Source organism: Sturnira hondurensis, unplaced genomic scaffold (genome assembly GCF_014824575.4).
Source record: "Sturnira hondurensis isolate 20B ecotype Veracruz unplaced genomic scaffold, ASM1482457v3 Scaffold0005279, whole genome shotgun sequence".
Taxonomy (NCBI): domain Eukaryota; kingdom Metazoa; phylum Chordata; class Mammalia; order Chiroptera; family Phyllostomidae; genus Sturnira; species Sturnira hondurensis.
In genome coordinates this window covers 1568092-1594698 of record NW_028077910.1, presented here as the reverse complement: position 1 = coordinate 1594698, position 26607 = coordinate 1568092, and the positions used below count along the sequence as shown (strand labels likewise).

The 26607-nt window shown below is 40.7% G+C and overlaps 1 protein-coding gene across 5 annotated transcripts in view; it reads right to left on the bottom strand.

Moving 5' to 3' along the window:
- The window catches only part of TBL1XR1 (TBL1X/Y related 1), a 154086-nt gene extending 128165 nt beyond the window's left edge, over positions 1 to 25921 (bottom strand). For 4 of the 5 annotated variants that reach the window (XM_037046498.1, XM_037046497.1, XM_037046500.1 and 1 more), the window contains exon 1: positions 25460 to 25921. The gene's annotated coding sequence lies outside the window, so the exon portion shown is untranslated. Of the gene's footprint in view, positions 1 to 24696; positions 24818 to 25459 lie in introns of those variants that run through there. The other variant, XM_037046499.1, reaches the window with a different exon arrangement.
- Positions 25922 to 26607: the final 686 nt, after the last annotated feature.

The following is a 26607-nucleotide window of genomic DNA, read 5'->3' as shown; positions in this document are numbered from 1 at the left end:
AAATTGCCCATGAAAATGTATAGTAATCAGTGGTAAATGTTATGAAATAGTACCAGCTCCTACAATGCCAAGAAAGTCCTTTCCAAGCAAATACCACTACTGCAGCCACCTGGCACACAGGAAGACTCGGAGAAGTCTGATGACAACCTCAAGTTGCTAAGACAAGCTATACTGGCCCCAACTTAACTGGCTATGCTGCTAAGTTTCAAAAATATTAGTTATACATTTTCATAAGGACCCATCATTTTATTTAACAAATTTAAAAATTTTGTTTAAATTTTTAAAACAAAATGATTTTGTTTTAAAATTTAAAATTTTAAAAATTTAAAAATTTAAAAGTTATTGCCATAACTTATCAATGGGTTGAGGTCACTGATATCACCACGTTCATGTATCTGACCTCATAATTTAAATCCAAATTTCCTAACACTATTAAGTAGTGGTTAAGACATGGCTAGAAAGCCAATTTGCATCTGATACTGAGAGTATCAGTCTGCAGAAGAGAGGTAAAAATGGAGAAGGAAGGAACAAATGTGTAAGACTGGAAGGAACAAAGACCTTATGTGTTCACATACGTAAGACCGCAGGAACAAATGTAAGACCGTTTTCTCTAGGAGTCTAGATAATAACACACAAATTAAATAGCTGCTGTAAGCCCTGTTTCACTGAGTTTCAGTCAAGTAAGAGTATCAGATCTGCAGAGAGAAAAGAATCAAAGAATGTCCTTAACAGTCTCCAGTGACTCCACAGTTCCCACTTTTGCCAATTCTAAAACATATCCTCACACCAAGTTTCATGAGATACTTTCCAAAATATTCTTTTTCATTAAGCTCACAATTACTGGGTTTTGTTATTTAAAAGTCAATGAGCTCTAAATCATTAAGAAAAAAATCTAAAGACTAAAACACAGACACTTAATAAATTATAAACATATAATTAAATATTAAGCAATCAGAGCCAGTTAAACAACAATCTTACATACAGTAAGTACACAGATGAATCTAGGTTTATTTTAATATGGCAATTGTTTAACAATAATTTCCCATTTCTGTCATAATCTAAGTTGTGCCTTGCTGTATTTTCTGTTAGTTTTACCTACTTATTACCTCAGATAAATCAAGCCTGTTCTTGCCTTCTTCACTTTGCATGTGGTTATTTTATCTAGTCTCTGTGTTACCTTTAAGATTTCTTTTTCCCAAAACCCTACTAAACAAAGTAATTTCTACAAGTAGTAGATTTCCACCAATTTTTTTGCCTATACCTATCTCACACTTTCTATATACCTCATGAACCTGTTAACTCCATCTGAAATTAGTAAAATGCAAGACTTTGAAGACTTTGAACTCAGCAGGAAGCATGCACAATCTCACGTGCCGGATAATTACTGTAAAACAGCCACAAGCACCAGACTGACTCCCCTCAGCAGCACTGGCCAAAGGCCACGAGTACTGGAAGGCAGTAAATAGCTCAGCAATATACATACTGGGTTGACTACAAAGTCCGTTCATTTTTCTTTCCATAAAATAAACTTTTTCATTTTCACTGATAAAGTTATTGATTTGGATATTCTGAGTATGTCGGCTATCTCCCACAATTCACTTCTAGTGGGTAGAGGCCAGGGATGCTGCTCAACACCTTTCATGGCATGAGACAGCATCACCTCATACTGATACACGTAGCAGGTCCAGGAGGAGGGAGGGATCTCAGGAAATGTCCCAGGCAGATGAGGTGAAACAGGACAGATTCAGTCCCCACCCCAGGCTGTGCAGGAAGAATCTGCACAAGGCTAGAGCATGGAAAGCTCTCCTAAGGGCTTCTGGTTCCTGTTTGAAGGGGAAACCATAGGTCACAGAGGCAAGGGAACCTAAAGGTTACTTAACATGATAGCAGGGGGAGGTGCTGACCTGCTAGTCTAGCCTGGGAAAGGGATGGGGATTAGGTGGGGAAGTTGGACCCATCTGGAGCACACAGAAAGAAGTCTGGTTCCAGATATTTAAATGCAGGGCGGGTGGAGACTTGCCACTTCTCCGCCTGGCTTGCCCAGTCAAGGACCAGAGCCTTCTGGACCAGCGGGCCTTGGTGGTACCTGGAAACTGTGTGGCCTGTCGGTGGCGGGGGCCAGAGGCACGGAAAGCAGTGGCAGTGGCAGTGCTATGGCTGTGCGGGCAGCACATACACAAACTCCAGAAAGACGAGTGAAGCCGGACTGCAACTGCAAACAAGCTAAGCCACCTAGAAGGTCATGCTACAGTCACCTGCATTTCCTAAAGGATGGTAATTTAAATGGGAGAAGGAGCTCTAGATGCAGGTTTGAACTAATGTGGCAAAGGGTGGGGGGTGGTTTCTTCGGGTATTTTAGAAAGGATACGTGTTTTGAGGCAGAAGCCTGCCGTTCTTCCAACATTGTGTAGCTTTTGAAAAAAAGACTCCGTTCCTTTCTCACCAAACCTCTGCCTCCGGAATTTTGCCTAAAGAGTGGCAGCAGGCGGCAGAATCCATTACTGTTCGGTAACAATATCTGTCTTTGCTATCTCCCACATGGTAGAACGTGGATTATCCTCTATTAATGTCTCGATTTGATCACATCAACTTCAACTGGCCTACCTGACCACGGAGCATCATCTAGCAAGAAATCGCCACACAAAACCTCTCAAACCACTTCTGACACGCTCAGTCACAGCACCTTCTCCATACACTGCACAAATATTTTTGCATTTCAGCTGCACGTTTACCTTTCTTGACATAATAAAGCATAATATCACAGAAGTGTTGTATACTTTCTTCTACCTTCAACATTAAAATGGCTGCACAAAACTCACCAATTTGGTTTTTTTAATGCACACTGGTATGACAGGTATCACAATACAACCTAACAAAATTGTTTCAAATGAAGTTAAAGACAACTAAGTACCACAAGAGCCATCTTAGGGAAAAAATCAAATGACCTTTTTGGCCAACCCAATACTAAAGTTAAAAGATACATACTTACACCCTATAAGCTCATCAATTCCATTTCTAATACACCAAGAAGATGGAAGTACTTAGGTCTACCAAAAGACATACATCAGAATATTTACCACCAGTTTTAGTCAATTTAGGCCAAAGTTGAAAAACCTTCAAATGTCTCTCCATCCACAGTAAACTAATAGTGTAATACATACATAGCAGTAAAAAGCAAACAGCTTCTGCATAATACAACCCAGGTGACGACTCTCAGATCTATTAATGAATCTATAGCAGAAACACAGTATTAGTCGTTACCTTTCGAGGGGGAGATACTGATGGGGTAGATAAAGTAAAAGGAATGAATGTGCACAATGGCAGAAAGTGTTCTGCATCTTCATCTTGTTGGTAGTTGCACGGGTATATAATACAATAAAATTAATGAACACAGCCCTGGCCGGGGAGATCAGTTGGCTGGAGCCTTGTCCACATACACCAATCTTGTGGGTTTGATCTCCAGTTGGGGCACATATGGGAATCAACCAATGAATGCATAAATAAGTAGAACAACAAATTGATGTTTCTTTCTCCTCTTTCTAAAATCAATAAACATAAATTTTTTAAAGTAGAAAGCATTCTTGCAAAAAAAAAAAAAAGGAAAAGAAAATTTATGGACACAACTAACTGATGGTAAGAGAAATTAGAAAAGTGATTACCTAAGGCAAGAGATGGGGAAACTGAATGAAAAGATGGCCTGAGGGAGCTTCTTTATTTTTTTTATTTTTTTTATTTTTAGAGAGAGAGGAAGGGAGGGAGAAAGAGGAGGAGAGAAACATCAATGTGTGGTTGCCTCTCACGTGGCCCCCACTGGGGGACTTGGCCTGCAACCCAAGCATGTGCCCTGACTGGGAATCGAACCAGCAACCCTTTGGTTTGCAGCCCGAGCTCAATCCACTGAGCCACACCGGCCAGGGCAGGGATAAGATGGCCTGAGGGAAATTCTTTGTGGGTGATGAAAATTTCCTAAATCTTGATTGTGATGGGTTATGTGGTCATATAAAGATGTCAAAATTGTACACTTAAAATTATACCTCAATTTAAGTTTACTGAGTTATACATTTAAAATATCTGTACTTAAGCGACAGGTCACTATCAAAAATGACTAACATAAAAGATGCTCAACCTCACTCAAATGAAAGAACAAATTAGAAGGAAATTAAACACCATCTTTACTATGAGATTAGCAAAGAGCAAAACATTTGGTAACACTATGTTAGCAAGAGAGTGGGCAAAGAGATTGGCAATGGGAGCAGGAGTATAAACTGAGACTCTCAGTGATGTCATTCTGAAGTAACTACGCCACTTACACAGTTCCAGTGCTGGTAATTTATCATAGAGATACCCTGGAATATACAGGAAATGACATACTCGTACATACCAAGGTATTTACTGAAATACTGTGAGCGCAACAGACTGAAACAACCAAAGTATCTATCCATCAACTGGGGGACCAGTTAAATATACTATAGCATATCCATTAAATAAAATACCACTGTTAAAAATAAATAAATCTCTACATGTGCTGATGTGAGAGGCACAAAAATTAGTGGAAAAAAGGAAGACACAGCAAAGCGACTTTGTATCCTATCATCTGTTTTTACAACAAATCTAGGAAAAGGGTGTGATTATATATACCTACTGGCTTTAATATGTGTAGTATTAGTCTGAAAGGATACGGAGGAAATCGCTCACAGTGGTCAACTGTAAATCAGTGGCATGGGGGATTTGGGAAACCTGAGGACAAAGGACACACTTGGTGTTCTAACTCTGAATGTCTGACACAGACAATTTCTGAGGCAGTTATCAGCCTTCCTTCTTACACATTACTTGCCATACACACAAGTATATACATCTGTAAATGTGTGAAATATATAATAATTGTAATTCCCTCTAAAAAATACCTAAATGTAAATTTAAATTGTTTTGCTTTCTTTTGATCCTTAAAAAGTTGCAACAGTATGAATTAAGTTATTATAACTGAACAGTGAATATTCACTGCATGATTTTTTCCAAGCGCAAAAAAGGTGTATGAGGTCTGTACAGAAGGTATCCAGCCACGTAACATTAAAAATAGAGACATTTCTTTAAAGATTTTATTTACTTATCTTTAGAGGGGAAGGGAAGGAGAGAGGGAGAGAAACATCAATGTATGGTTGCCTCTCGTGCGTCCCCTGCTGGGAACTGGCCTACAACCCAGGCATGTGCCCTGACTGGGAATCAAACCATGACTGTTTGGTTCACAGGCCTGCACTCAATCCACTGAGCTACACCAGCCATGGCTAGAGACATGTATTGAAGAAGATACAAGAAACATTTCATGTAAGGCAATGACACCCCAGTCCTCTTCAAAGTAGGCATCTTAGGACCTCACAGACACAGTTCTCCCAGTTGCCATCAGCTGCCTCATCTCATTTGCCTGAATGTCACTGATGGTCTGAAATCTCTTCTCTTTCAAAGGTGATTTTAGTTTTGGGAGAAGCCAAAAGTCACAGGCACCAAATCTGAGCTGTAGTGAGTCACCTGGGTGATGTGACGTTTTGCCAAAAAAACCTCTGCACGAGACGTGATGCCTGAGCAGGTGCGTTGTTGTGATGAAGGTGCCAATCACCAGGAGCCTTCTGAATCACTCCAATAGTTTTCTTGGAAGAATGTTCAAGCTTAGCAGAAAATCTGATGCAGATTTGTTGCTCCACTCGCTCCATCATCTTAAACATGATGGCCACACAGTACACATGCTCGCTGAACGGTGTCTATCGCCCCCACTGACTAGTACAGTGATGTGGCCAATGTTCACACATGCACATTCCAGTCCACTCTCCTTGGCTGCCAGGTTACATTGATGTCACATAAACTGTTCAACAGTTTTAAATATAATAACCACTATATAAACTATGGCTGGACTGTTTCCCAGGCAGACCCCCTATACCTCTCCTCACCTCAAGTATACTACCAATATATTCCTAAAAAGAAAATACTGTTCTTCAACCAGAGAATTAAGCACAACAGACTGACTATAGTGAAAGGCCAAGTAAACTATTTACTCAACACCAACCAATTTTATACATGCACACACTCAGCAACATCTTAAATAAATGATAACTAAAATAACATTTCCAAATCCTTCCTCCACAGCTGAGTAAAATTCATTGTGGCTTGGTCGATTATGGCTTTTTAACTTGACACTAAAAAAATGTGCCCATGTTTAGAATTTCTATGATGCTTGCTATTTTATAATCTTTAAAATTTTTTTACAATGATAAAAACATCAATGGTATACTATAACCTTACTTATACCTTAATGATTTCCTCCTCTTAATACCTAAAACTTGGTTATAGGACAAAACTCTAGGTTTTTGTTTTACTGCTTCGGTCTTCCCAAACTATGAAATAGGAAATAATCCACAACTTCCAATATCTTTACAGTTAAGCTAAATTCTTAAGATGTGGTGACATAAACATGAACACATGACATGTTAAGTAAATTATATAATGAAAATCTGGCTTCTGTCACAGATAAATTAAAATAACTTATGAATCTAACTTCTTAATTATATTGGAGCGTGTTCACCTGGCTACATCCAGCTACACAAAGTTTTAAGACAAGGGCCCTGGCTGGTGTGGCTCAGTAGATTGAGTGACAGCCTGCAAATCAAGGGGTCACCAATTTGATTCCCAGTCAGGGCACATGCCTTGATTGCGGGCCAGGTCCCCCAGTAGGGGGCACACAAGAGGCAACCATACACTGATGTTTCTCTCCCTCTTACTCCCTCTCTCCCCATCTCTAAAAATAAGTAAATAAAATCTTTTTTAAAAACGTTTTAAGACCAGGGAGGACCTCCCCCACCCCGGAAAACAGAATTACCCTCTGAAGGCTGGAGGGTGGGCCCCTTATAGTACAGGATTCCTCCCACCAGGTGCGTGTTGTGGAACTCATCTGTATCAGAGCTCCCGCTGGCACTGTTGTGAGAGGCTGCTTTTGGCTTCAGTGAATTTTTTTTTGAAGACTCTTTCAACACGTTGCTGTTTCATGATGGGTGACTTACGAGCCCACCTGCCCACATTGACTAAGTGTTCAGCAACTTCTGACCAAAACAGCGCTGACCCTCCCCCCGCATGCCCCACCCTCCATATTCACATGGTCTGGCCTCAAGAGACTTTTTTTTTGTTTCCCTGGATGAGAAAAGTCCTCAAAGGGAAACATTTTGCCCCTATGGAAGAACTGAAACAAAAAAATGGCAGCAGCACTAAAAAAAATCAAGATCAATGAGATCAAAGACTGTTTTGAGCAGAGGGAAAGAAGTCTCCATATATGTATTGCATCCAATGGAGGTACTCCGAAGGTGACTGAAATTTACACGTTAAGAATAAACACATAATTTTCTGTAAATAAATTCCAGAGATTTTTTAGGTCCTCTCTCATGTTACTGCTTCTAGCAAAAAGAACCACTATGAAGAAACTACATAATTATAATAGAGTTTCTAAATGTTCCAAATTAACATATTTCACAATTCCTGCTACTTCACTTGATGTTCATGAATGAACAAACATGAATATACTGAAGTCCCCTCATTCTAAAGTCTGTGCACATTTCATACTGAAATACCAACACCTACTTTAAAAAATATGTACAACTTTAAAATAACCATTTATTTCTAAAGTATATTTACCTTTAAACCTAAAAGCTCCATTACTTGATTTACAATTTAAAACTTAGATTTGGGCACTTTGTTTTCTCTAGTAGAAAAATGTGGATGGGATGGTGGAGGTTAACCTACTTTCTCTGCCTCTGCCTTACCAAATGTATCTGAAAATAATGAAGAACTTCCCTAATCTGGCAAAAGAAATAGACTTCCAGGAAGTCCAGGAAGCTCAGAGTACCAAAGAAGGTAGACCCAAGGAGGAACACACCAAGGCACATCATAATCACATTACCCAAGCTTAAAGATAAGGGCAGAATCTTAAAAGCAGCAAGAGAAAAGGAGACAGTTACTCACAAAGGAGTTCCCATTAGACTGTCAGCTGATTTCTCAAAAGACACCTGGCAGGCAAGAAGGGGCTGGAAAGAAGTATTGGAAGTAATGAAAGGCAAGGACCTACATCCATGATTACTTTATCTAGCAAAGCTATCATTTAGAATGGAAGGGCAGATTAAGTGCTTCCCAGGTAAGGTCAAGTTAAAGGAGTTCGTCATCACCAAACCCTTATTATATGAAATATTAAAGGGACTTATCCAAGAAAAAGATGATGATCAAAAATATGAACAATAAAATGACAACAAACTCACAACTATCAACAACTAAACCTAAAAAAAAAAAAAACCAAAAACAAAGTAAGCAAACAACCAGAATAGGAATAGAATCACAGAAATGGAGATCACATGGAGGGTGATCAGTGGGGAGGGGGAGGGGGGCGGATGTGGGAAAAGTACAGGAAATAAAAAGCATAATTGGTAGGTACAAAATAAACGGGGGGAGGTTAAAAATAGTATAAGAAATGGAGAAGCCGAAGAACTTACATGTATGACCCATGGACATGAACAAAGGAGGGGAATAAAAGATGGAAGCGGGATGCAGGGTGGAGGGGAATAAAGAGGAGGAAAAAAATGGGACAACTGTAATAGGATAATCAATGAAATATATTTTAAAAAATAAAAATAAATGTCACTTCAAAAGAAAAAAAAATCTTGGGACAAATGATAATAAAAACACAATGACCCAAAAATCTGTGGGACAAGCCAAAGCAGTTCTAGGAGAGAAATTCATAGCAATATAGAGGCCCATCTCAAGAACCAAGAAAATGTTCAAATAATCTAACCTCACACCAAAAGTAACTAGAAAAAGAACAAACAATGCCCAGAGTGAATGAAAGGAAGAAAATAATAAAGATCAAAATGTAATCAAACAAAATAGAGTCTAAAAAAGTACAGAAGATCAATGAAACCAAGAGCTGGTTCTTGGAAAGATAAACAAGATGGATAAACCTTTAACCAGACTCATTAAAAAAGAAAAAAAAAAGGACCCAAGTAAATAAAATCAGAAATGAAAGAGACGTGAGGACTGGCAGCACAGAAACACAGTTATAGTATTTATATAATTTTAATTAAACAGTGCTTGAGATTAACTTTACAACCATCTCAAACTGAGATTCTAATGACTTTTATATTAATGTACAATCTTTAGAAAAGTTTTAAAATAACAAAAAACTAGCCTAGAATATAAATTATACCCACTAGAAACCTCATTAACAAGTTACTATATCAGTCTATTTTTCTTGTGATTATTCTCAAATAAGTACCTACTTTAGTTATCACACGGTTTAGGTATTATAATCACAAGTGGACTCCTTGTTCCCAGCAGCATTTCCCCCCCTCCTCAAATTGTCCTTCTGCTTTGGTCCATGAGTTATTTGGAAATCAAATTAGTTCTCCACCCTAAAAACTCCCTATCTTCATACCCCTGTACACCCCAAAAAGAGCAGCAATAAGCCAAAAAGAAGAAAACCTGGATTCTTAGTTCTTTACAGTAGCCTTCTTTCCTGATTTTCCAATAGCTTCTTACTTTTCAGAATTCAGATTGCAATACTCTATAACAATTACATGATGTCATTCTCACCTATCCAACTACCAGCTCAATTCTGTCCCCTCTGTCCAGAGCTAAGCTCCTTTCCATCCCAAAGCACTGTCTTATCCATCACACATCCAGAAGTGAAACACAGTCCTGTTGTTCTGAGTCCTTCACTAGTTCCCTGCCACAGAAAAATGCCCCAACTCCCCAGCACAGCAAAAAAAAGGTCCCTTTGTGTCATGATCCCTTCTTACCTTTCCTGTCCATTGGCACTCTCCAACTTACAAACTGTAAGCTACACATAAAGCAAAATGTCTGCCAGAGAGACCAACCTGTTTGGCATCTTTATGCCCTAATACACATCCTCTCCTTCTCCTGTTATACCATACACGTATCTATTTTTTTATTATAAATTATTTTAATATTCACAGATTCTCAGTTACTATAGGCAACACTTACGACTTATTTTACCATTTAAAAAATTATGAACGTGAACAGCATTTTCAGTAGGACTTAAGAAATAATTTCAGTACAATTTCCAAAAATGTGTAGTACACATAGCAAAGTAATACCTAAAATACTAAAGTTATTGACTTTGAGATTCAACAACCATACAATTAAAAAAATAAGCGCATTTAAAAAAATCTCAAAAATGTGTTCGATGCTATTTCTTTCAATTTTCTCTAAAATGTGCCCAAACTTGGAGATTAATGGATAACAGACATTTCTTAAGATATCTAAGGCCCTGGCTGGTGTAGCTCAGTGGATTGAGCGCGGGCCTGCGAACCAGAGGATCGCAGTTCGATTCCCAGTCAGGGCACATGCCTGGGTTGCAGGCCAGTTCCCTGCAGGCCAACTCCCAGCAGGGGACACACCAAAGGCAACCAGACATTGATGTTTCTCTCCCTCTCTCCTTCCCCTCTAAAGATAAATAAATAAATAAAATATTTTTTAAAAAAAAGATATCTAAATAATATTTCCTGTATAGCTAACCTGTTCAAAATCCAGGTGTCCGAGAAATGCAAATGTTTTCTTTAGGAAAAACCAGTTCAGGTAATGATTAACCTGAAGAGATCAGTATATTTTCCATTTAATGTGACTGAACACTGACTTAATTTTTAAATTATCTATGCAACCATAAGGTCAAAGAGCATTAAATCCAGAAGAGACCTCAGAGGGCCAGTTCAATGTTTCGGTTTTCTGTAATCTTCACTGAGGATGTTTATGTGAGAGAGGGAGGGAAAAGGGCGGGGAGGAGGAGGGCAGAGGGAAACGCGGGCTGGTTGTCTCCTATATGCACCCAGACTGGGCATGGCACCCAGACTGGGGATTGAACCCACAATCGAGGACTGCGCCCTGACTGCGGATGGAATCTGCAAACTTTTGGTGCTACTGGTTGATGATCCAACCAAATGAATCACCTTGGTCAGGGCCCAGTTCAATGCTTTAAAGACGGAGCAACTGATATCCAGAAAGATCACTATGTCAAGTCACAAAAGACTTTTTTCTTCACGGCTATTTTCTTATTTTAGTGGGCTGATGATGCACCGTTCAAAATAATAACTTGTTAATTTTTGTTACATGCTAAAAAATAATATCCGGTTAGGATAAAGGTAGTTATCTTCCTCAGATATTAAAATAGCCCTTATATATGTGTAATTAACCTGTTGATAATTTTCTAATAAGCTGCCTCAAATACTGGTTTCCATTATCTGTTAAATTAGCAGAAGTAATGTTAAAAACAAAACCAAAATAAATAGCATCTATTTTTTTACTATATAACTCATTTTGAGAAGTTGAATTCATTTCAATACCCATATTAGCAATAGGCAGGCTACATAAAATTACAATTACTTTTATGAGGGACCTCAATTTTTCATTTTAAAAATGGATCTGTATTTGAAAAGGTTAGGAACCACAGAGCAAAAAATAAAATTTAGAAAATGCCAGTTCTATGTAGTTAAAAGAAAATTTTCAGTTAGCTTTCTATTGTGGATTAAACTCACAACCTTCCCCAGTATAAATACGAACACACATTTCAGGGGGAGGTGAGGGGGGAGGGAGGAAAGGCTGTTTCCCCAGCAGCCTCCTCATTTACTGAAATGTCAGACCCACTGCTCCCCTCCCACTCCCACCAGGTACTCCGGACCAGCCAGTTTGTAGGTGGCCTCTGGCCATGGCAAGCACCTTCCCAAACCAAGCTGCTCAGTGCTTCAAGAACTTTCCAAGCCACACGGAGAAACAGGAGTCCCTACTCCAAAGCAGGAGAGGATACTAAACTCTGACACTAGCAAGTTATGTTTTCCTCCATGTCAAGAAAGCCAATCTACTATGAGAAAACAAAACTAACCCAGCAAATTAAAAAAAAAAAAAGCCGTTAACAGAAATTTCTGGTAGCATTTAAATGGCCTAAAGCCTAGCTGACTCAATGCCCTTCCTACAGTTCAGTTATTCCATCCATTTTTGGATTCCACGCGCCAATAAATTCTCTCTTTCGGGTTAAGCTAATTTGAATTGAGTTTCTACTGCACAACTAAATGAGTTCTGACTCATATGCCAACTTTGAGAAATTGACTATGATTATTCCAGACAGTACCACAGGTAAATGTAAGTAAAGGCAAATTACAAAATCTCCAGAATCTACATTACCATAAATATGGGTAACCTAGCCCCCTCTATACTTAAAATATTTAACTTTAAGGAAAATGAAGTGTCAAACTCTTTAAATCTAGCAGTTATGATTAGCACAAGCACATTTTCAAATTTCAACAATCATCCATTTATTTTCTCCAGATTGATTCAAATACCATCTGTAAGTACATTTTTCCAGGAAAAGTGGGGGTCACTCCCATATGTTCCCTAGGCCTCCAAATGTACATATCAATGTAAAAAAGCCTCTTTGACCCTCCCCCTAAATGCTGACCTTTTAATGGATTATTTTCAGTGTTCTTTTGTAAAGATGAACCAATCTTTAAGGCTATCAGTTACTCATGAAAACATTTACTGAACACATACCAGGTCCTGTTTCAGGTCCTAAAGTTACATGACAGAGCCCATATCTGTTCTCATGGAGTTTTAACTAGGAGTGTGTATGTATACGCACACATATCTACATATATACATTTGAGTGACTTGTGCTCTCAGAAATGTTCTCATGACCAGCTGATAGTCTTAAACTGGTTCATCCTTACAAAAGAACACTGGAAATAACTGATATATGGCAATGATCAAGGCTATTTCAGAGAGAGGTAAGTGCTATGTGGAAAATAAGAGAGTCTTGTTACTGAAAACGGCTAAGGAGTGGATAGCTACAGTTCAGTGTGCCCTTTCTGTGTGACCTCTCTGAGGTGATGGCTCTGGAACTGAAATCCAAGTGACATAAAAGAATTAGCTATATCACAATCTCAGGGCCAGGCCTGAGGCACAGAGCAAAGCAATTACGGCACTGAGATAGGAACAGGCTTGTGCAGTGGGCGTGGAGCTGGTGTGGCTCATCACAGTGAATGAGGGGGAGGGCGCTGTGAAATATGACGAGGTTTGAGAGGCGGTCAAGAGCAGGGTCTTGTGGTGGGGGGACCCTCACAGCACATTTATTAAGCATCTTATGTAATTCCAGACAAAACAGTATGTATAAATGTTTTTGCTGTGCACTCTATCAATCCATGTATGTATTCATGTAAATTATGCCATGTGCATGTATCATAGTATTTATTTAAAAGATCAGTTTGCTGCTATGCTCAAACTTAAAAAAAAAAGCCACTTTTCCTGTTACTACTAGTCCTCACTTGTAGGAAGTCACTTACAGGTTGATTTGTCAGACCAAAGGAATCAATCAACCAATGTTATCTACTAGCAACACACATGAGTCACCGGGAAGAAAAGGCAAGAAAAGCAAATTAGACTAGAGGAAATAAGGCAGCAAGCTACTCATGAGAGAATATGACCCAGTAAAATGAAACAAACCAAGTAGAGAAACAACAAATTAGAATTCACACCCACTAAAAGCAGAGCGCCTAGGAATACAAAAGATTAAGTTATCTACTTAAACAAAGGCATGCTCCAGCAGACCAGTAAACAAAAGGAAAAAAACACAAAAGCCCCTACAATAAATTCTCTGTTCATGCCCCTATTTAATAGCACCTTGTCTGTTTTAACATTCGGAGGAAAATGAAAATTAATATTTTAAATGTACTATGCTTGATCATTTTTTACATCTGAATTTAACATTTTTAATTTTTATTTATACGTATAAATATTTATTAAAATATCACTGAAATACTGCGCCAATGATTTTAGTTCAAAGCTCTACAACTGAGAACCTCCCCTTATGGCAAACTCTAGTTTCCAGAACTCAGCTCAACTATCGCCCCTGTGACAACTAGCTCCCTCTAACGAATGATCTTCAATAAAAATGAAAGAAATTTTTTAAAAAACCTTTTTTCCAGCTACTCTGGAAAGCTCCAAATGATAATAACAAAACTTCTTAGCTCCAAACCTCCACTCCAAACACCCAATAGCTCAATTTTTCCTGAATATTTTCACCAGGACCCGTAACTAGATATTGTTGCCCCAGTTCAGCCTAACAGTGTTACCATGACCTGCTCTTATTTCTTTCAATTCTGACCATCCTCTATCTTCCAACTCTGTCTCATCACCACTTACCATTAAATGAAAATGTAATGCCACTGCCAGACTGCATTCAACAGTAAAACACAGAAGAAAGTAACAGGATGTTCACACTCTAGAATGTGGGCAGTGGCAGATCAGAAGAGGAGGTCAGAATGAAGCGCCAGTCTAGGCCACAGAAACACGTGTACAGTAAGGGCTGGTTTAAGAGACAAAGGACATGGAGTGTGCCCATGCTCTGAGCCCTGAGGGAGGGCCAAGATCAAAAGGGGGAGCATCGGTAGGTGTACAGACTGAGCACACAGGCTAAGATCAAGAACCAGAGTAAAAGTGGGCCAACAATGGCATTATTAATATCAGGTAAAGGCCAGGGACCTAATAAGGGGAGGAAAAAAGGACAAGGGGAAATAAATTAGAAAGAGCACATGAGTATCAGGAACATGTGGACAGACCCACGCAACAATCCAATGCAGATTTAACCAAGCCTTGGAGCACACTCACTGTCTGTCCCTGCAGATGCCCAAAGCTGTAGAGCAGGAGGATGCTAGGTTACCAAGTGGGCCCTCACAATTCTTACAGTATGAACACAGTGAGTCCAAGGGGCCAGGAATTTGTAAACACCAATGAACCCCTTGTCTATTCTGTGTATTTGAATCACCCTGCTTCAAATGTTTTTAAATAAGAGAATAGAATATTTGTACCACATATGGAAGCCAAGTAGCATTTCCTGAAAACTTACTTTAGTATTTACGCACATATACACATCCTGTGTTATGTCGTGTGTATTTCTTAGTGAGAAGCCGGGTCACAGTTGGAGTAGTGTGTAACATGCCTATCTGAAATGACTTACCTGTCCATACACAGTATCCAGTGAGAACCAGGGCAGTGTGTGATCTCTCTGGAACTGAACAGATTCCATTCCAGAAAGCAAAAAGACTATTTTCCAAGAAAGGTAGCAACCTTTTTTTTTTTAAATATCACATCAAGATATGACCAAATTCATTCCTGGCTGGTGTGGCTCAGAGTGCTGGCCTGCCAAATGAAAGGTCACTGGTTCAATTCCAAGACAGGCACATGCCTGGGTTGCAGGCCAGGTCCCCACTGGGAGAGGCAACCAATAGATGTATCTCTCACACATCGATGTTTCTCTCCTTCTCCTTTTCCCTCCATAAATAAATAAATCTTTTTTTAAAGGTGACCAATTTCAATATAAAACATTACTGTAAAACAATGTACGCATTAGAAACATAACACAAAGCTTCCCACTACACACTGTCATTTTAGAGTGAACGAGAGAAGCTCAGTCACCAAGCATATTAGTCTCCAACTTGGGAATCCTAACCGTTCTGTTCTCGGTAGTTGCCACAGGAAGTCATGACAGGTTTACAGGAGGACTGTCACTTTTCTGGCCATCTCTACAGCTGCTCCCCTGCAGCAAACAAAGGCACCAAATAGTAGTGAACATTTATTGAGTGCAGTATTTTTCGGACTATAAGACTATTCCTCCCAAATTGGGGAGGAATAACGGTTGTTAATGCTGTTGAGTTCTGTTTACATTTATATTGGTGGAGTATTATGTTATTTATGTTATTAAATATTTTATATTTTTTGCTTCAAAAATTGTTTCCTATTTTCCTCCTCTAAAGCTTAGGTGCATCTAGTACCTAATACTCCCTCCATGCCACACCCTGTAATAACTGCTTTACACGCATTCCCGTTTCAATCCCCACAAATGCTCTATGAAGAAAATTATTATTTTTTAAAGATTTTATCTATTCACTTTGAGAGAGAGGTGAAGAGAAGGAGAATGAGAGGGAGAGGATTGCCAATGTGTGGTTGCTTCTCACACACCCTGTACCAGGGATCTAACCACAACCCAGACTTGTGCCCTGACTGGGAATCAAACTGGTGACCCACTGGTTTGCAGCCTGCGCTCAATCCACTGAGCCACACCAGCCAGGGCAGAAAATTATTAATTATTCTATATTCCCATTTTTCAGAGTGGAAACCAATGGAAATAGTTCCACAGTTTCTCACAGCCATATAACTAATACGTCAGGGTGGCAGGCTTCAGAGGTGAGCGCTTCACCACATTAACCCCGTTCAGTTAGGAGTTACTGCCAAAGAGCAGACACAGACCCCACCTACTTCTCTTACCACTGAAGGGAGGCTCTGCTCCCAGGGAAGGCTAGTGTCCCGTTACAGCAGCAGAACGAAATGCACAAAAACAGGTGCTACCTTTCTCTGAGGTCCTTCCAGCTTAAGTTAAAACTGACGAGCACAATGAGAAGAAAAGATTCTTTGGGTAAACTAAACGGCCAATGTACCATCACAAATGACACCAAATGCAACCAAAAACAGAATCAGAGTCTAATGTATCTGTCCTTGGAATCAATAATACATACATCTAAATTCACAAGTCATGTTAGGATCCATGAAATATCAGAATATATCAATAGTTCCACAAATCCCATTTTATCAAAGATTATCGGAATTATTAAAATCAACTACTAAACTTTGAAAACTCCAATTTTCACCTGATTTCCAAATCCTTGGCAAAACAGCACAACCGCACTCTCTTAAAGTTCACATTGAATTAATTTCTAATTATCAAACTTGAATAGAACTCAAAAATCACCAGCTCACTATCACTGTATTTCCACTGGTCTGATGATATAATCATGAAACAGAACCAACATGTTTTAGTTATTCTTTTTTTCCATATTTTTTACTGTCACTTATCTTTTTTAATTTTTTAAAGATTTTATTTATCTCTAGAGAGGAAGGGAAGGAGAGAAATATCAATGTGTGGTTGCCTCTCGTGAGTCCCCTGCTAGGAACTGGCCTGCAAATCAGGCATGTGCCCTGACTGGGAATTGAACCGCGATCGTGTGGTTCACAGGCCTGCACTCGATCCACTGAGCTACACCAGCTAGGGCCTTTTTACTGTCATTTAAGTACAGTTGTCTCCATTTTCCTCCTTACCACTCATCCCTCCCCCACCATCCCCACCTCCTGCCCTCAATCCTACCCCCCTTTGGCTTTGTCCTTGTGTCCTTTATATACATTCCTTGACTGACCATTTTTAATCATACTCAGTAGCTCTAATTCTGCCAAGAAATCTGAGAAATAAGACTAAGTGCACAAAGAAATATAGTTTCAGCTCTTTAAGAACTGACTGAAAAACATGGGATACTCAGCACAGTTTTCTTGTTTTTTGACTGTCTACATTGAAATGAGTAGAAAAGATTAAGAATTCTTAACTGGAAGCCTTGATTTTTCACAAGCATTTTTTTTTAAATGGTTAAAATTAACACAAGATTCAAACAGTTCAAAAGGTCATGCACAAAAATAAGTTTCTCCCACATGTGACCCATGATCTCCCCATCCCCCACCCCTGCCCCCAAAACCACCGTTACTAGACACTTGTGTATCTTTCTGGAGTCCCTTTAAACACACAAAACAAGCACACATACACACACTCCGTCGTGTTTATGTCCTTTCCAACTCCTCTTCTCCTTTCTAAGCTAAAATGGCAGCAAACTTACAAGACCTTTGCCTCCCTGCTTTTTCATTTAAATGTATCTTTGAGAAGATCCTATAAATACTAACAAGAAAGTCATAAACACCAAATCTAAACAAATCTGCAAAAGACCCATTCAATTCACACACAACATCTCCCACTAGGTGTTAAAACTGGTGACCTCTGCTGGCAGGACACAAAGGAAGTCCAAGGTCAAAAAATAATTCTTGCACAATAGGAAAACTATTTCCCTGATACGACAGCAGACTGCATCCCTAACCTGTCCATGATCTCACAAATGTACAGGACTTACTAAGAAAAACAGAGAAAGGTGACTTAGATAAAACCTGTAACTTCAGTGGAGAAAAATTATTTTAAGTATATATTACATTTTTATACTAAAAGGTGCCAAAGAATCTTGCCACAGCTACAAACAGCATCTAAAAACTCACACACGTATTATGAACTTCGTCTCACAAAAGGATAATTATATAGAAAAAGAAAAAAATGTTAAGGAAATTCATTTATTATTCCTACTACCTTATTTCCAAAACCCAAAGTAGATGACCCAATTGCCTTATACTGTGAGTTAATGACATATAATAGCAGCAAAATAGAGATGGAACAAAATTAGTATACACTCTACATGATTACCTTGTTCAAATTAAGGGGAAAGCATAAAACACCTCTCCCTAAGTCATAATCTGTTTTTTATTAGCAGTTAAAGGTAACCACCAAAATAGGCTGTAACTTCTCTAGCAAGGGGTTTGCTTATGCTAATGTCAAGTACTTTCTGACTATTCAGAAAATACTATGACAGAATGTGAGAATTTTTATACAAGAATTGACCGCGTAAGTATTGGTTGAATGAGTGAGCAAATTTTAGGTATTTCACATGATTCCCCTTACAGTACACATTTCTGTAAGCTAAATCATTTACCCACATAACTATGGCTTTACAAAAACTGATAAAAATCAATTTGCTGAATAATGAACCTATGTTAGAATCTGAAATGCTACACACCATTCAACTAGACCAGCGGGAGGAAGGAACAGCCACTGATGGCCTCATTGTAACGTCCTATCACTCTATGGAAAGGACACAATGCAAGAAAAAGTGGAGAAGAAAAGCTCAGATACCACCTTTGTTCTCAGACAAAACAGAGACAAGGAGATTGAAATCTAGTTCTTAAAAAGTAAAAATTCTTCACTGTTCTAATGCAACTTACAATTTTTAACATCTTTATTTTTAAAAAAAGTTTGAGACCACAGTGTACCATTTCATATGAAGAATCATTCTATTAAGATACTGGAATGACCACCTCTGACCTGTACTCCTCATGTTCTGTTTTTTAAATTCTACCTCCTAAAAGAAACTTTCACAGCTACAGAAGGAAAAAAGTGGCAAACTCCCAGTTTAAACATTCAATGCCTGTTCTTCCTCATGCCTCCAACTATTCATTACACGCAAATCTTTTCCATCATCAGAATGCTCCATGTTTACTACAATTTAATTGTTGAACTCTCAGCATGACCCTTATAGTTTGGTTATATTAATTCTGAGCCAAGAATCTAAGCCCTCAGAAAGCAAGGTAACAGAGCAATCATCTGGAGACAAATAAAAATCATGCTAAAAACTGTACTTTAATACTCTAAATATTAAAAATTTCAGGAAAATATAACCAAATTTGTGGCATTTAGAATAAATTACTCAGATTGTTTGTAAATAATACAGCACAGCTTTACCATAAAAACCCACTGAAATGAGATGGTCACGATGGCATTCTTCTGGTAGATGAAACCCACTCACATGGTATAACAGATACACCTCATACTGAACGTTCATACATTCATGGCAATGGCTCAAATGGGACTCCAATGTCGTCAGACTGCTGTTACATGTACTGAGAGCTTAAAAAGAATCTTATTTAGGCACACTACCAGGAAAATGATAAGAAAAATAGCCCAAGAAGTTAAAAATAAAGTCTAAAATCTGAAATTATAATTGACACAAAGATAACCAGATAAAGCCAACTTAGTGTGACATGATTCGAACTGGAGTCAGTTTTTCGCCAATACTGGAGCTACCATTCCTGAATTAAGAAGACAAAACTAATTTTCATTTCACTCTAAGTTTCGAGTAGGTTTATAAAAAAAACAGACTAGCCCTGGCTGGTGTAGCTCAATGGATTGAGCGCGGGCCTTCGAACCAGCGGACTGCAGTTTGATTCCCAGTCAGGGCACATGCCTGGGTTGCAGGCCACTTGCCAGGAGGGGATGCATGAGAGGCAACCATACATTGATATTCTCTCCTCCTCTCCTTCCCTTCCCCTCTAAAGATAAATAAATAAAATCTTAAAAAAAAACAGACTAACATTTAAATGTGATTACAGTATACCTAAACCTTAAAGGCTTAATTCAAAAAGTTTCTGACACATTAAAGTGACTGTCACTGTCATTTTAGCATTGGCCCTTTATACATGACGATGTTATGGAAGAAAGTCAAGAATTCCGCTAAATGCTATTTTTTTTTAAAGGTCCAAGAAATACGACATGTAGTCGGGGTGATGTGACACCCCACATACATAAAACAATGAATAATGACAGAGTTTGTGATATTCACTAAATCAGTGGAATCTCAGAGAAGGAACATCCTGAGTCAGGATGGCCAGAAAAACTTCCTGGAAGAAGTGGGACCGAAATCCGGCCATAAAGAGGACAAAGGGAAGGCACAGCATGAGCAAAAGCAATGGAGTAATGAGTATGGAAAACCACAGTATTTGATAGGCAGGCAAGAATCCCAGTTGGAAAAGAATGGGAAATTAAGCCCAACAGGTACAATGGAGACTTAAAAGCCAGACTGAAGCACATGAACTCAATCCAGTCGGCAAAGGGAAGCCACACAATGGGTTCTCCAGCAGGGAAACTGACTTGATGAAGTCAGTATTTCAAATAAATATGCTATTGGTAGTCACAGGAGACAGGTGGAGAAGGCAGGCTGCTCTCCTCAGAGCAGCCTACTAGAAAATTAATGCAAAAACCCAGACCAAAAGCCATTCATTCATTCCTTTCTTTCATTCATTCACTCATTCCCTGAGAAAACAACAGACTGCTAAAAGACAGACATGCCCCCTACTACCTGAGCCTTGGTCAAAATCAGGGTATCACCCACAAGATGGTCACAAGTACCTGTCAAAGCATCTGTGTATTCCTGACACACAGAACTCTATAGTAGTTAACATTATTGCTGAATTAAAAATGGTAAAAAGTGGGAAGGAACAAGGCTCACAGATATTATAGAGGAACAGAACTTCCAAGCAGAACAGTCTTGACAGCAGCTGAAATATGGGGCAAGAACACAAATGAAAGGTCAAGGCTGGAGAAACAGTAACACATTGAAGTAATCACTCCAATCTAAAAAGCAGATCCTAAGTACTGCCAAACCTGGCCTTGGAAAAACAACGACAACAATAAATTTAAGTTGGAAAATATTTCAAATGGTTCAAGTGGATTTGAAAAGTCCAAGTCCAAGTGACAGAAAAGCATCAAAGATGCACCACTGTACCTACACCAACTATGTAATCTGATACTCTCTAAGCCCAATTTAATTCTTCAAGGTAAGACTTAAACCACAACTCCAAGAGTAAACAAGTTAAGCCCAGTTTATTTTAAACACTTTGACAAGGAACTCAGGAAATAAAACTGCCAAATGCTTTCTATGGCAGTACGTCCCCACTTAGAATAAGTAACAAGCAAATAAAATGTAATACAAAGAAGCAAACTTCAAGTCCAAACCTATCACCATCATCCTAAACACCTTACATTTGCATGATGCTTGCTGTATGTCAAGTACTGCTCTCAGCTCTTTACACACACACACACTTCTCTCAATCCTCTCAACTCGACAAAGTCTACTGTCCCTATGACACAGTGGAGAAACCTTAGATACAACCCAAGTTATTCCCCCAAGGTCACATACAGTACGGGATGGTACCTGAGTCTGAAGACCCAGGCACCTGGCCTCAAGATCTCAGATGGAATCAACTATACTACACCAGACACGTGATGCTTCTTATTCAAGGAGTAAGTACTGTGAGAAAAGTTGGGTATGGTCTAATTTGCTTTTCCTTCTTAACTGAAGGCATGGAACCACATTTTCCTATTTCTGCAGGCAATACACTTGGAGAGGCCACTTCACCGCTGTCAATCTTACCGTAGAAAACACAGCAACTGACAAGATTGCATCTTATCAAACAAACGGTCCTAGAAATGTAAGCACAATGATGTTTGAATCCCATGAATTTCATTTATCCATACAGTCACCTGACCCAGTTGGTAGAGAAAGACAAGTGCAGAATTATAAGCTTGATTAGAAACACTAGTTTCTGCAAGCACATCTACGAAGAAGACTGACACAACAGCTGGAAAAACACGGCACAGCTACCACCATCTAGAAAGAACATGGATAGGGCTCAGACAGGCCCGGGTTTGGATTCTAGTGCATCATTTGATCATGTTCTGGCCTTGGACAAGTGAATTAACTTCTGTGGACCTCTGTTTCATACCCACACAAAAAAAGCCCAATACTACCCACCCATCTCATAGGATTAGGCTGAGGTATGAACAGCACAGAAAGCAATTCTCACCTTCCCTAGAGTGTAGTCCAAGCAGAATCCCTTTCCTATGGCTCTTCAAATAGGGCAATTCACTATCCTCCAGCAAAGTCCAATACCAGAGGTGGTGAATAGCAAACTTCTCCACACAGCTTTCTTTCACACACACAAAAATATTTTTTCAAGTTTCTGCTGGTGATAGAGCAGGAGATACCACCATGGTGGTCTCCAAACTGGACACACTCTTACTAATTCTTTATACAGACCTAGGAGCCTGGCCCTTCTGTTTTATGGGAATGCATAAATGTCTGAATGTTAACTGCTTTCTGTTTTTGCATTTCAGTGACCTACTAAAATGTTATTTGTGAAATGAGTCAAATTCACTTGTACTAGAAAATACAAAGTCCCGGACAGTGGCAATATTTCTGCCATCTCTCTCCCAACTTACTACCTACCATTCACATTCCTCTCAATTCTTTTTATATATTAGCAAATACAGAAACTGAATGAAACCAACAAATTTTTCTAACTTCATCAAAATGTGTCAAGTCAGAAATCCTTCATAGTAATGAGGCTGTGGTAAATTGTAGGACAATTCCTTTGTCAGCTTCTCACTTGACAAGACTGCACTTATCGTTGCAATATGCAAACAGATGTATTTATTCAACAGGTTGTTGTTGAAAATGTCCATTAGTCACATCTCTTTCCATCTGTAACCCCTATGTTTACATTAAGTTTCTATCCTTTCTTCACATTAGCTTGAAAGGCTCCCAGGACACAGGAAGCAGTTACTTCTTGTTCTCTTGGTAGGCAAGGCAAGCATCATGGTAATCGTGATAAAACTTAATTGGATGTTGAGAAGGCAAGTAACAAAAAGATTCCCAGACACATGTAAAAACTTACTTAAATGTTTAACACTTCCTTGAAGCAACCAATGCAAAACTACAACCTCCGCAAGGGGCCACTTCATTTACAATGTGCCTCCACCACACCAACAACCAAACGGCACTCCATTCACTGAGGGTGAGCTGTAACAATTTTTAAGCCACTTAATTAAGTTCTTTAACAGTAAGGAAAACTTTTTCTACGTAAACATTGTTTTCACCCTGATACAGGTTAGTATTTTCCCCTAGAGGTCGATTCCAACTACTCCAATGGCAAAAACAGTAGTTATTTATGGGTTTAATGGCTGTGATCACACATTCATCAGACAGTGAATGCATGATAAAAGAACTGGAAAAAATATATTCAAAACAAGCAGGAAAACCTCAATTTAACAGCAAAAAAGTACAAACAATGCATCACATGCCTAACCACTCTCAGGCATATTTTCTATCTACCACTGCCCCTCCTCCACAGGTAAATGCTAACTATTTCTGGAACCCTCAATGATAATTTCCGAAGCTTGCTTGCCATGAACTCCCATGATACAACCCAACATACACACCATTTTCATGGAGACAAAGCTGCTCTGTTTCCCTAGACTATAAACTTATTAAAATGGTGAGAACACACAGTCACAAGAAGTCAGAATTACTGAAATACACCAATGCAGCGTGAGTCTGATTTAACAAAAATGAAAATGAATCGTTCTGGGATAGCCAAAAAGTCACTCACTGTATCTTCAATGTGTAACCACGATATTACAATTTGTTTTAGGTAAGCAGATGAAACCACCACCAGGGCCTTATATTTCCCAATCTGATACAGGAGTGTTTAGGAAAAAAGGGGAGGAAGATAATTACTTAATTACATGAGGTGGGGGGACCATTTAGACTAAAAATAACCTACCAACTCGCTATTTTATTAACAAGCTTGTTTCAATTAACATAAGGTTCCAGTTTGGAAAACAAGAAAGCCAATAGTAAACTTTCCTAAGTCTATTGTAAATTACATAGGTACTAAAACTACTCACCTTGGTGCCTGCACCGTCCAAGGTTTTAAGTGAACTCCAGACCATGAGAAAACCTAGTTTTCAACTAGGTACTCACCCTTGACATTTACAGTCACCAAAATACTTTAGAAAATGTTATTAGATAACCGAATAGGATCAATTCTAAAGAACCATTACAACCCAAATTTTACATGAAACACACCATTTTCACAACCTAAATTTAATCTCGGCTGCCACTGCAAAGTGATGCCTGTTTCAGCAAATTAGGAACTTCCCAAAATACTGACCATGTTAGCACATGCATGGCTTCCCTCGAGCTGCCATTGAAGATTAATACTTCACTTAAATAAAAGTCTGTTGCTGTTCAAAAAAATGACATCGATTGCAAAGAGGAAGTTACCAAGAAACCACCCTCACAACGTGGCCTTTACACAGTCAGAAAATAATGTGACTATGTGCCACCCCAAACTTACCAGGAAACTGGCAATAACTTTGCCAATTCTACACTTCTGAACCCAACTTCAAAGAGACTCATAATACCTCCTCAGGATGATAAAAAGCACCAAGTTACAAGTAAACACGTCCAGAAGTGCAGCCCCGCGGCCGCGCGCCCCTCCCCCGCCGGCGCCCCCGCCTGGGACCCGCGGCCCCAACAGCCGCCGGCAACCCCCACCCAAGCCGGACGGGGTCGTGGACGCGCCCAAGGAGGAAAGCAGATTTCCATTGCCGACTGAGGTTTAACTAAATAACGTGCAGCAAAAAGATCCCTCTCCTCGGCTAAAAATAGGCTATAAAGGAGTCGGCCTCATGATGGCTCCTTGATTCAATTTGCTGCAAATTCTTCCCTGAAAGCCTACCCCCAAAGACACACATAAAAGGGGGGTGTAAATGCACGAAGGGTGGAAGAGGGGGAGAAGGCCAAGGTGCACATTTTCGGGGACAACATGATAAGGGTAAGGATCCCCTGAGATGAGGAAAGCGTAGGGATTGGGCAGGCACGTGAGCATTTCAAAGAAGCCTCAGAGAGGAAAAAGGGGGGATGGGACACCCTAAATGCCTTCCCCTCCTGCCCCTCCCCCACCCATACCCCAGCTCCCCAAAGGGCCAAGTTGGAGAAATGCTTGTTCCAGTTGCGCCCATTTCCCCGCGGCCCGGCGCCCCCAGGCCGCCCGCGCCCTCGCCCCCCACTCCGGCCCGCGGTCGCCCCCACCCGGGGGTCCGGCCCCCAGCGCTTACCTGGAAACGGTGGCCTCGGACGCGGCTCCCCCCCTCCCGGGAATGGAGGCACAAGGAAATTCCCCTCCTCGCCGCCGCCGCCGCCTCCAACCACCCCCAAAATAACCCCTCCGGGGGGTGAGAAGCAATTATAACCCCGGCGAGCGGAGGGCGCGGGGGATGGGCGCCGGGCGGGCGGGGGCGGGGAGCGCGGCGCGGGTCCCCAGGTGGCTAGCGGAGGTGCTCCCGCCGCGGGGGGAGGGGCGGGGGCGCACGCGGCCGCCGGCAGGGGGAGCGGCGCGCGGGGGAAGGGCGCGAGCTGGGAGAGGAATTGAGGCAGAAGGTAAAAGCTGTTACTAAGGGAAAGAGCCAAACGGTTCGGAGCAGCCAACGGCTCAGACACTCAACACTGGGGAGAGAGGAATGGGGACCAGCCAGGCACAAATGAGCTCGCGAGGCCCGCGGCGGCGGCGGCGGCGGCGGCGGCCGCGCAGCAAAACAAACCCGAGCGGCCTGCGCCGGGCAGGCGCGCGGGGGAGGGGCCGGCGGGGGAGGGGCGCGCCGCGGACGGTCGGAGGAGGCGGTGGCGGCGGCGCGGCTGTGGAGGGGGGAGGGGTGCGCCTCTACTGGTCTGGTTCCTCTCGCTCCCGCCCGCCCCGGCGGCGATGGGGGCTGGGCTTGTGCGGCGCAGTCTTTTAAAAATAAAGACCCGCTGGCGCTCTGAGGCGCCTCTAGGGCACTGGCTGCCCCGCCCCCACCGCCGGGCTGCCCAGTGCTGAACCGCTTGGGTGGGTGTGGGCCCCGCGGCCCGAGGCCCAGTGGAGGCGGGGAGGCTCGCGCCGCCGCCAGGGTGGTAACCACGGTCAACTTGGCCGAGGAGGGCGGTCGGGCTCCCGGGAGTTCGGGGGCAGCCTGTCCCTTCCAGGACCGGGTGCGCATATGAGCACGCACACGCGGTGGGCATGTGCAGGGAGCGCGGCTCAGGCATCATATGGACTTCTGTATATGAAAAGATGTGCACACACCTTTGTGTACATAAATACATATGTTTCTCTGAAGCGTACCTGGAAATGTCTTTATCTGTAGTAAGCAATCTTTAAAATGTAATCCAGAGCACGGGATTTGTAAAGAAAACACACGCACACAAGGAAAGGTTTTTGATACTAAAC